The 12,006-nt window shown below is 36.5% G+C and overlaps 1 pseudogene; it reads left to right on the top strand.

Annotated features, from left to right (window-relative positions):
- Window positions 1–1,535: 1,535 nt before the first annotated feature.
- LOC145629781 (small nucleolar RNA R71) lies at window positions 1,536–1,634 on the top strand (annotated as a pseudogene).
- Window positions 1,635–12,006: the final 10,372 nt, after the last annotated feature.

Below are 12,006 nucleotides of genomic sequence, written 5' to 3'. Positions count from 1 at the left end.
CCGGGGTCTTTCAATTTGGGTGGCATTTTGTTCATGATGATAGCACTACAGTTTTCGGTCAAATTGATATTTTCCATAACCTCACAAGTCCTTTTCCCACTCAAAATGTCCTTGAGGAATTTGGCATAATTTGGCATTTGGTTGATCACATCGGTAAAAGGTAGAGAAAGATGAAGTTGTTTTAGCATATCAATGAATCTCCCAAATTGTTCATCCAATTTGTGTCTCATGAATTTTTGTGGGTAAGGGAGCTTGGGTTTCACAATTTCTTTCTCTACTCTCACCTCTCTAGGTGTCTCAACCACAACCTCATCCAATGATGTCCTATCCCCCTCATTCTCAACAAAGGCTTTCTTAGGAATCTCCTTATCCTCGCCCTTCCTAGGCAATCTCTCCTCAAGAACCTTACCACTCCTAGTAACAATAGCATTCACGTGTTTCTTGGGATCAAGACCTTAGGAAGGTAAAGAAGAAGGGCTTGCATGATCTTTCAAAGCATTAGCAAGTTGAGAAATTTGGTTTTCAAGCATTTTATTGTGGGTCATCATTTCATTGAACTTCTTATCACTAACGACCATGTATGTGTTCAACAACTTGGTTTGATTCTCAATTATTTCTTCCAAATTGGTCCTAGGTGAAGAAGGTTGTGAATAGGAATTTTCTTCTTGAGTCCTTGGAACAAATCCGGGTGGGGGACCTCTTTGAGCATTATTTTGAAAATTGCCCTTCCCTTGGTTGTTCCAAGTACCCATATTTTGATTTTGTCCATAACCTTGATTATGGTTACCACCACCTTGATTATGGTTACCACTACCTTGGTTGTGATTTCCATAACCTTGGTTTTTATTACCATAATTTTGGCTTTGATTTTGGCCACTATAACCTTGGTTATTATAGCTACCACGAGAACCTTGGTTCCCTTGGTTTCTATAACCACCACCTTGATTATAGTTGTCAAAATTGCCTTGGTTTTGGTAATTCCTATTCCATTGACCTCTTTGATTATCAAACCTTTGAGCATTATTATTTGACACATAATCACATGCTCACTCTCATTGTTATCAAACTCATCAACACATTCATTAGGACAATTACTAGAGTCATGATCATACGATCCACACGCATCACAAAACAAACAACCCATAGGCATATTATGTGAAGAGGGAGGGGGTTGAGAGTTAGAAGGAGTACCTCTCCCCTTAAATTGGGAGGGAAGATTCAAAGCTTGGGAAGAAGAAGAAGTGCTCTCCAACTTGGCTTTGATTGCGGTCATCTCCTTTCCCAAGTTTGTCATTTGGGAGGAAAGGTTGTTGATCGCATTTAGATGGTCTATCGAGTACAATGAAGACTGCTTGCTTGAAGAGTCTCTCTCCCCATCTTGCCAATCTCTATAGTACGTCACCACGTCCTCAATAATGTCCACCACTTCTTCTTCGGTCTTGTTCATGATAGGACCCCCGGCCCCCCCATCAAGGCATGACTTGCCTTGGGGACTTAAACCGACATAGAAGATTTGGACCACTTGGTATGTTGGGATTCCGTGGTGAGGGCACTCCCTTTGATACTCTTTGTATCTCTCCCATGCTTCGTAAAGGCTTTCATTTGGCCTTTGCTTGAACCCTTGAATCAAGGCTCTTGCCTCCGCCGTCTTCTTTTGAGGGTAGAAGCGGGACAAGAAGGCCTTTGTAACATCATCCCATGTTCTCAAGGAGTTGGGCTTCACTTCTTTATCTAGCCACTCTAAGGATCTTCCTATGAGAGATAAGGGGAACAACTTGAGGCGTATGAACTCTTGAGAAACTCCATTGACTTTGATGGTGTTGCAATATTTTTCAAATTCTTTAAGATGGTTCAACGGGCTCTCATTCTTAGCCCCACTATATTGCCTCCTCTCAATTAAGGTGATCATGGCCGGCCGAATCTCGAAATCATTTGCCGGTGTTGTAGGCGGAGCTATGCCGCTCTCAAACCTATAAGCACCGGGTATTCCTAGCTCCTTCAAGGCCACTCTCGGATTTTCTCCCATGCCTTGCTCTTCTTCAATCTCTTCTTCACTTGAAGAACTATACCCCAAGGATCAATTAGCTATTCTTTTCCTTGAGAGAGTCCTTTCAATTTCCGGGTCAAAACGCACAATGGATCGATCACGAGCTCTATGCATGCAAAACTTCAAAGAAAATATTAGTAGCACGGCTACAAGTGTAGCCTAAAGAATCAAAATCTTTTTATATTTATTTTTTTTTTCAATTAAAATGAAGTAGACTCAACAACAAAAGCTAAGCACCAAAAGCACTCCCCGGCAACGGCGCCATTTTGACAAGAGGAAAATGTATGTCGTTATCTACCCTTCCCCCAAGTCAAACAAAATTTGTAAACACCTAACCAACCTTATATGAATATAGGGCAAGTTAAGGGTCGATCCCTAGGGAATGCAATGATGAAAACTAGAGTCTAAGTCAAGCTACCTCGAAGATGGAGTTGAGATAATGGTTGGCACTATGGTAAACTAAAACAAGTCTAATCAAGTAAAACAAAGGTCTAAACACTAGGGATATGGGTTCCACATGCAAGTTCAATGATAATGTTAGTTTAGAGCTCAATCAATTAATTCAAGTATTGCAATGGACAAACAATAGTAGCAATCAAGAGAGTTCAAATGCTATCTCCTATAGGCCAATCTAGGTGTCACTATGAAAGGCAAATCAAGAAGAATCACAAGCAAACTCAATCAATTAGAGCAACTTTCAATTCAATTGTTCATTTCATTAAGAGTTGCAATGCAATCTAGATTAATCTTATAGGTTGATCACTCCTAGTCTAATCAATCACATGCAAAACTATGTCAACCAATTTAATTGCAACAAATCAATCAATCAAAGAGCATCAACTAGCAATTTCATTGATCAAACATGCTTCCCCCTTTCCCTAGCAACTAATCTACTCACTAATCATGGTGAAATTCAAGAACAAATAACTAGAAATTGCATTAATCTTCATTCTATATTAAAATCTAAGAGAAATCAAAATATTCAACAATATCAAATTTTTTATCAAAGAAAAACAAGTAACAAGCATAAATCAAATAGCAAGTAAGTAAGGAATGAAAGAAGGAAGAGATTCTCACTAATATTGATGATTGAAAATGAAGAAATCCAAACTTGATTGATCAAATGTTGAGTTACAAATCCAAAACCAAGAACTTCTCTCTAACCTCTCTCTAAATTCTCTCTCTAAAACTAAGCTAATGAAATATTATCAAAAAGTTCCCTTTGAAAAGGAATTACAATTCTATTTATAGGTAAAGAAGAAACCGGCAAATCCCGCGGTCTCTCTCGATGAATCCGCGGCCGCGGAGAAATGGGTACGGAACCCTCCGCGGGCTTTCTGGGCAGCACCCGCGCCGCGGCCAAAGATGTCGCGCCTGCGGCTAATCCCCTGCTCCCAAAACTCAATCAGGGGGCCGCGGTCTCTCTGAGATGGAGCGCCCTCTCCAGATTTCCCGCGCCCGCGGGGCAACCGCGGGAAGCTCCTGCCAAAATCTTGCAATTTTCTCTTCTTAAGCCCGCGCCCGCGGCTCCACTGACCCGCGCCCGCGACCTGCTGGAAATACCTTGGAGAGCTCTCTAAGGCCTCTCCAAGGCCTCTCTAAGCCCTCTCTAGCCAAATGCTTCTTCCTTACTTGATCATTAAGGCCCCAACTCGATTCCTTTGCAAAGGTGATTCTCCAAATACCTACACAAGCAAACAAAGAAAGGAAATACAAGGAAAAAGAGCCAAATAAAAGGAAAACACGAGAACCATAAAGAAAAGAGGAGAAAGAGAAACCTATGGAAAAAGGACCAAAAATAAGAGAAGAAAGCATGAAAAAGGGAAAGAAATAACCCTAAAAGACTACCCTATGAGTGCCATAAATGACACTCATCATCCTCCACCACACCAAAACAGCAAACTCCCTTGCTCCCTCACTCAATCAATGCTACAACCCACAACCTGTAGGGAATATTTCAAGTATTATCCCTAGCTTGAACCCCACTGAGATCATACATTTAAGTATGGTGACGTCCAAAGGGAAAGAAGATAGAGCAAAAGAGTCGCCAACAAGTTTTAAGGAACTTGTAAACCGTTCACAGGGTGAAGGTTACACCCCTTAACGATCCATGAGATCGTCAACTCCAATAGGTCTGGAACCATGACTAGTAATTCGGGGATGAAGGTACAACTCCAACCTAAAAGAGATTGAACCTGCCCTAATAATAGGCCTCTACTTTATTCTAATCGTATTCATGTGCACTTTCTGACTAACATGCAATCAATAGGTTTAACCCTAAACCTGTTTAATCTATGTTGGTTGAATTTAATGCACAAATAAATCTATTATTGGCGATCACTTGAATTATAATCAAATTAATACTAAACAAGATTATTAATTATCGTATTAAGCGTGATTACAAGTACCGATTCCCTTTAAACGTGCATAAAAGGTGTGATCAAGCAATAACAAATAAATATCAAGCAACATAATAAATCATAACAATCATAATAATAATAATAATTAAAATAATAATAATCATGTTAAAGCATAATAATAGCAAGATCCTAGGCATGAAACTAACAAGATTAATAACAAACCCTAGCATGTAACTAAAAAATAAAAATCAAAACTTTAACCCTAATATGATACTAACATGAATATTAGGAAAGAAAATAGGAAGCATCGAAGGAATCACAATTGTCATATTTGATAATAGAAGTTATAGTTATTACCTAAACATGATACTAGGAAGATCAAATTAAAATGCCCTAACATGACACTAGGAATCGTAATAACAACCTAGCATGATTTCTATATCATAATATCAATGAACCAATTAAAGCACTTACTTGGATGCTTCGTACCTCTTTCTAATAACAAAACACAAACGTTAGTAACTTCAAGGAAAATAATCAAAACAAATTATTAAATAATTGAACGAGAGATTTGGGACCAAACCCTCAGAAATTAAAACCTTTCATGTTTATGCCGAAGGCAACTTCGAACTTGGCTAGTGTAGGAAATATTTCAAACATTACCCCAAACTTGAACCCCACTGTGATCATACATTAAAGTACGGTGGCGTCCAAAGGGAAAGAATATAGAGCAAAAGAGTCGCCAACAAGTTTTAGGAACTTGTAAACCGTTCACGAGATGAAGGTTACACCCCTTAACGATCCATGAGATCATCAACTCCAATAGGTCTGGAACCAAGACTGGTAGTCTGGGGATGAAGGTACAAATCTAATCTAAAAGAGATTGAATCTGCCCTAATAATAGGCCTCTACTTTATTCTGATCGTATTCATATGCGCTTTCTGATTAACATGCAATCAATAGGTTTACCCTAAACCTGTTTATCTATGTTGGTTGAATTTAATGCACAAATAAATCTATTATTGGCGATCACTTGAATTATAATCAAATTAACCTTATACAAGATTATTAATTATCTTATTAGGCGTGATTCCAAGTACAAATTCCCTTTAAACATGCATAAAAGGTGTGATCAAGCAATAAATAATAATAAATATCAAACAACATGATGTTAACAAATTAAATATAAGTTATCTGTCAATTAACAAATAACATGAAATAATTCGTAAATTAACAAATTACGTAAAACAATTCGCAAATTAACAAATTACGTGAAACAATTGGCTAATTATTAAATAATGTGAAACAGTTCGATAATTAACAAATAATGTGAAACAGTTCGTTAATTAACAAATTATATAATTCGACACAATAATAATCATAATCATAATTATCATAACCATGTTAAAGCATAATATTAATAGCAAGATTCTAGGCATAATAATAACAAGATTAATAATAAACCCTAGCATGTCACTAAACAATAAAGATCAAATATATATCTCTAACATGATACTAACATGATATTAGGAAAGAAAATAGGAATCACAATTGTCATATTTGATATTAGAAATTATAGTTGTTACCCTAAACATGATACTAGGAAGATCAAAACACCCTAACATAACAATAGGAATCATAATAACAACCTAGACATGGTTTCTATATCATAAAATTTGTTATGTCCATTTTAGCAATTACCACCTTCTATTTTTTTTTTTTTTGAAAATTACCACCTTCTATTTTAAAAAACATCAAAAGTTATCACCTTCTTGCCTCCCAACTACCACATGACGTCATTTTGGGCTCATTATTTCCCTTTCCTCCCTATTTCCCTCACATTTCTCATTCCTAACTCGGTTATCATCCTCCCTTTCACTTTTTTTCCCCCAAACAATCAAAAACACTTCAATTCACTCCTCCAAATCAAAATTGACGAACAATTATTGGTGGTTTGGGGGAAAAAAAGTAAAAGGGGAGATGAGAATCCACATAGGAATGAGAAATGTGAGGGAAATAGGGAGAGAAGAGAAAGAATGGGCCTAAAATGACATCACGTGGTAGTTGGAGGGCAAGAAGGTGGTAACTTTTGATGTTTTTGAAAACAAAAGGTGGTAATTTTCAAAAAAAAAAATAGAAGGTGGTAATTGCTAAAATGGACATAACAGAAGGTGGTAATTGTCAAAATAATAAAATCAATTAAAGCACTTACTTGGATGCCTCGTACCTCTTTCTAATAACAAAATACACGCGTTAGTAACTTCAAGGAAAATAATAAAACAAATAGTTAAATTAAATAATAATTGAAATAGAGATTTGAGACCAAACCCTCATAAATTAAAACCTTTCATGTCTAGGGCGAAGGCAATTTCGAATTATGCTAGGTGTGTCTAGTGCGAATGTATGAGGAATTGTGTTTGTAAAAGACTAGGCTAGAAAGAGGGAGAGAATCAAGAAATTCTTGATGAGTTGATGGTCGAAAACAGAATTTTAAGAGGCTATTTATAGAGAAAATCAGTCGGATGGATAAAAAAACGAATCAGAGTTTCAACGAGAATAAAACACGATTAGCGCCAGGTGTTGAAGGTTAGCGTCAGGCACCAAGCCTTATCGCCAGGCGCTAATGCTTGTCGTCAAGCGCTAATAATTAGTTTCACGTGTTTTTTTGTTTTTATCATATCTTTTGATATGGAAGTCCAAATAAGGCATATAATATGTTGTTGGAAAGATATTGAAGTCTGCTTTCCAACCCAATAAGAATCAGATTAAAATCTTTTGTAGATAAAGAGATATGGCCGAAATAGTGGAAGGGTGTCAGTTTTGGATAAAGTTTCATATCTCATTCATATCTTTTTCATTATAGCTCGGATTTAATATTATAATATATCATTGGAAATATAATTTCAAGATCTATCCAACCATATAAAATTTAGATAAATATTATGAGGCACGGAAATAAAATCTGAATATATTCCACTTCGTATAGAACAAGGATTCTAAAAAGGAGTAGTTTTATTCAATCTCAAACTCTTTAAAACATAATTATCAATCCTAACTCCATTAGGATTTAAAAGAACCTTCTATAATATTCTATAAGACTATAATAAATCCTAATAGCTTTAGGAATGATAATTAATAATAGGCCCTCCTCTAGATCATTGAGACGCATATAAAAACCAAATCGGGCCCAGTTTAGTATTTTGGCCATAACTTCCTCATTATTCATCGAAATTGGGCTTATAATATATCATTGGAAAGGTCTTTTTAAACCCTATCCAACTACACCATTATTGGACCCTTATCATGGACCAAACTAAACTGGAATGGCTTTTTTCTAAAAATAGGTTTTCAAAAACAGAGAGAAGGCAAAGAAATAAAAAAACTAGCCACAACACTAAACTTTCCACACCTTCACTTCATTCGATTATGATTCAACGTGAAAGGTACTCATCACTGGGTTTAGTTTTGGGAAGACACAAATGGGTGTCTTAAGCAAGGTGTTTCTAGATCTTGTGAATGCGGAATTTTGTGTTTAAGAAAGGGCTAGTTTAGAAAAGAGAGAGAGTGTAATCAAGAGATTCTTGATGAGAGTTGGTGAGAGAGAGAGAATTAGAGAGAATTAATGATGGAAAACGGAGGTTTAGGAGGCTATTTATAGAGAAAATCAACCGGATGGATATTAAACGACTTTGCGCCAGACGCCAGACATTAGCGCCAGGCGCTAAGGCTAGCGCCAGGCGCCAAGCATTAGTGCCAGGCGCTAATCCTGTCGTCAGGCGCTAGAAACCAGCTTCACGCGTTTTCTTAATTTTGATAAAATTAAGCCATATAGAAGGGCAAAATCATATTTTCCTTAAAAACAATTCTTTTATTCTGATTAAAACTCTAAAAAGTCAACTAAAGTCAATTTATCAATGCTAATTAAATTAGTAATGAAAAGAACATTCTAGAAGAATTAGATGACTAAAATCAATTCTAATTGCATTAGGAATGATAAACCAATATTAGGCCCTCCCCTAGATCATTGGGCCGCACATAAAGATCAAACCGGGCCCAATTTAGTAATTTGGCCATAACTTCCTCATTATTCATCGAAACTGGGCTTATAATGTATCGTTGGAAAGCTCTTTTCTAACCTGGCCCAACTACACTATTGTTGGACCCTTTCTATGGACCAAACCAAACAGGATTGGCTGTTTTCTTAAAATAATTTTTCAAAAACAGAGAGAAAGAAAAGAATTAAAAACTAAACCGCAACACTAGACTTTCCACACTTTCACTTCATTCGATTATAATTCAAAGTCAAAGGTACTCATCACTGGGTTTGGTTTTGGGGAGACACAAATGGGTGTCTATAGAATCCCCAACTTTGACAGAGTTTGGAGAAACGCGTATCTTGCACCGTCAAGCACACGTCTCTGAGGGTAACAGTTTTGTTGTTGTTGCATTGTTGTTGTTGGGATAACCTTCTACAAGCTAGGGAACGCCATCCTGTTGTTTGCTTTGACGATCTTCTGCAAGCTAGAGAATACCGCATGAAGACTGCTACGCCTGTAACTGCCTCCAATTCTGCCGTGATAGATTTCTACAAGCTAGAGAACCCCATCGAAGATTGCTTCGCCTTAAACGACCTTCTAGCGTTTGTGTTAACTCTCCGCAAGCTAGGGAACGCTGTCGAAGATATCGTCACCTAAATTTATCCACTTTTGTTGCGATAATATTCCGAGGAAAATTACCGAAGACCCACGCCTATCGATCTTTTGGTTTGCTGTGCCAGTACGTCAACGCTTTTGCTGCTTTGAATTGTGAACCAGTATGTCGGTGCTTCCACTGTTTATGAACTATTATGTTGGTGCCTCTTCTGTATGAACCATTATGTCGGTGCCTTTTAATGAGCCAATGCTTAGGCGCTTTAAGCTAAGTGAGACGATCATTCATCAGGTCGATCACTTTATGTAATTGTAATCAAGCCGATTACTAAATCATGTCAAATTGCTTAGAGGGGCTAACTGGCGTACCAAGGAACCCAAAATTGTTGTATGAGGTCGAAATAACCATTCTGAGTGGCTGAGCGTTCTATCGCCGCTAAAATATTGCTAGTGCCACAATTTTGGAACTAGCGCTAGGCGCTAAACTCTAGCGTTTGGCGCCAAAGCTATCGTTTGGCGCTAGAGTCGAGATTTTCGTATATATCCCTTTTCTTCCTCATTTCGCCGCTGCTGCTGCTCTTCGAAAATCGCCGCGAAACTTCAATTTGGTCGTTTTTGCTCATTTCTCAACCAAATTTGCTCAAATTTGTTGCAAATCAAAGTTTCTTTCATCTATTTCCCGATCTATGTAAGTTTTCTTCAAACTCACTCCGGTTTTGATGAACTTTGCACATGTTTGTTCACGAATTTCTTGAAAATTCAAAACGTAAATTGCTTAATTTGCATTGTTTGTCAAATTTTATGCCATGAAATTGCTTGATTATGTTTATATATTTCCTTGGGAGTAATTTGAGACTTGTTTGACTCAATTTGGCGAAGAAACGAACAAATCACCATTGTTGGACCTCTTAAGGTCGGGAATACAATGTGGCTCGTTCTTGATGTTTTTGCTAGCAATTCTTGTCCAATTTGTCACAATAATTACTATAGTATTGCAAGAAATTGTTTGGGTGCTTGAAAAATGCCGCGTATGCTCAATTTGAAATTGTGCTCTGTTTTAGTACTACGTACTCTGTTTTTTGCGAACATAGTATCATGCGGCTAGACGAACCTTATATACTATAGAACCTTAATTTACGTTGATTTTGCACAATGTAGTATGGCTAGACAGCGAGGTTCGGGTTCACGGTCCCAAGACACACGACGGGAGCATGAGCTCGTAGAGGAGGACGCCGACCCGTCCACTTCTCTTGGTCCCCTCCCGGAGTGGGATGAGCGGACTTTGTACTTCTCCCCCGTCCGCCACATTTCTAAGAGGGTGCGGTGTGGGATTACTGCTGGTAGGACGCGTTGCCATGGGTCGGGCAGCGATACGCTGGGCGACCTGTATAGGATGCTGATGAGTCTATTATATATATATATATATATATATATATATATATATATATATATATATATATATATATATATATATTCCCCGTCCCACGATCATATTTGTGCTTATTTGAGCTCCGCGGAGCTATTTTTATTACTAATATATGTTTTCTAGTGTTTTTGTAGAGTTGGTATTATTTTGTAGGAATTTGCAGAATTATGTCAATTCCCGAGCTTATTGAGTCACTACAAAGATATTAAAGTCGGATCGTATTTTATGGCCGTATATTTAAAGCCCAAGATCGAGTTTAATTAGATGATTAGGGGCTCGATTCGTGAGGAGGTCTAAGATTTACAAAGTTATTATTATTACGGACCAAGCTAATTGAGAATTTAGGCTCAAGTTAACAAGTTCCAACTCCAAAGCCCGATTCCCACAAGAAAAGTCCAATTCGGTACCAATTGGACGGGCCCGATTATGCAGGCTTGTTCACGCAGCATAACTACAGCTTAACACGCATATGTTTATTGCAATTAGTATTATGTGCACCATGGTGCACCTAGAAATAGGTGCACCACGACTATACTTTTGAACATTTAGTAAAAAAAATTTGAACATTTTACAAAAAATGAACATTTAGTAAAAAAATATGAACACGTCACAAAATTTAAACATAAACATGCAATTTTTATGTTCATATTTTATTAAAAAATGTTCATTTTGTATACATTAAATGTTCAGTTTATTTTACAAAACTATTGAATTATTACGAGTCAGTTCAAAATTTGTCTGACTAATAATAATTCAAAATTTGCGATTGTTCAGATTTTTTTTACTAAATGTTCAAAATTTTGTTATTGTTCATATTTTTTTTACTAAAAGTTCAAAATTATAGGCGTGGTGCATTGCGATTGTTCAGATTTTTTTACTAAATGTTCAAAATTTGCGATGTTCAGATTTTTAACTAAATGTTCAAAATTCTCGATTGTTCAGATTTTTTTTACTAAATGTTTAAAAGTATAGGCATGATGCGTTGCAATTGTTCAGATTTTTTTTACTAAATGTTCAAAATTTACAATGTTCAGATGTTTTTACTTCATGTTCAAAATCGCAATTGTTCAGATTTTTTTTTACTAATTGTTCAAAAGTATAGGCGTGGTGCATGTGCACCTTAAAATTTGCTTGTTTATTATTTTGAGTGGCTGGGCTTCGTTGTTTAGGCCCACCTGATTGATGTCGGTTGATGGGCAATTATAAATACCCAGTTAATGGGTTGCTAGGATTTGATTAGTTTTGTTTAGTTTTAGTTTTAGTTTTATAATGAGCTTTCTTGATTCTTGCGTAGAATAGTAGCTTTTCATTAGTTTTTCATGATTCATTAGTTTGAGTTGACTATACTTTATATTTCTTTTCTTAGTTTTGCTTCTATTTAGTATTCAATAATTAGTTTTAAGTTTTCTACAGAACTTTGTTGTTTTTCTTATGTTTTTATACTATTTTCTTCATATAAGTTTTGTGATTATTGTTTCTTATATGCTTACTTTAATAGTTTTATTTAATTTCTTAATATAACTG

The sequence above is a fragment of the Chenopodium album genome, chromosome 4, assembly GCF_948465745.1.
Source record: "Chenopodium album chromosome 4, dcCheAlbu1.1, whole genome shotgun sequence".
Lineage (NCBI taxonomy): Eukaryota > Viridiplantae > Streptophyta > Magnoliopsida > Caryophyllales > Amaranthaceae > Chenopodium > Chenopodium album.
The sequence above is the reverse complement of the archived record's forward strand: the minus strand, read 5'-3'. Positions and strand labels throughout refer to the sequence as shown.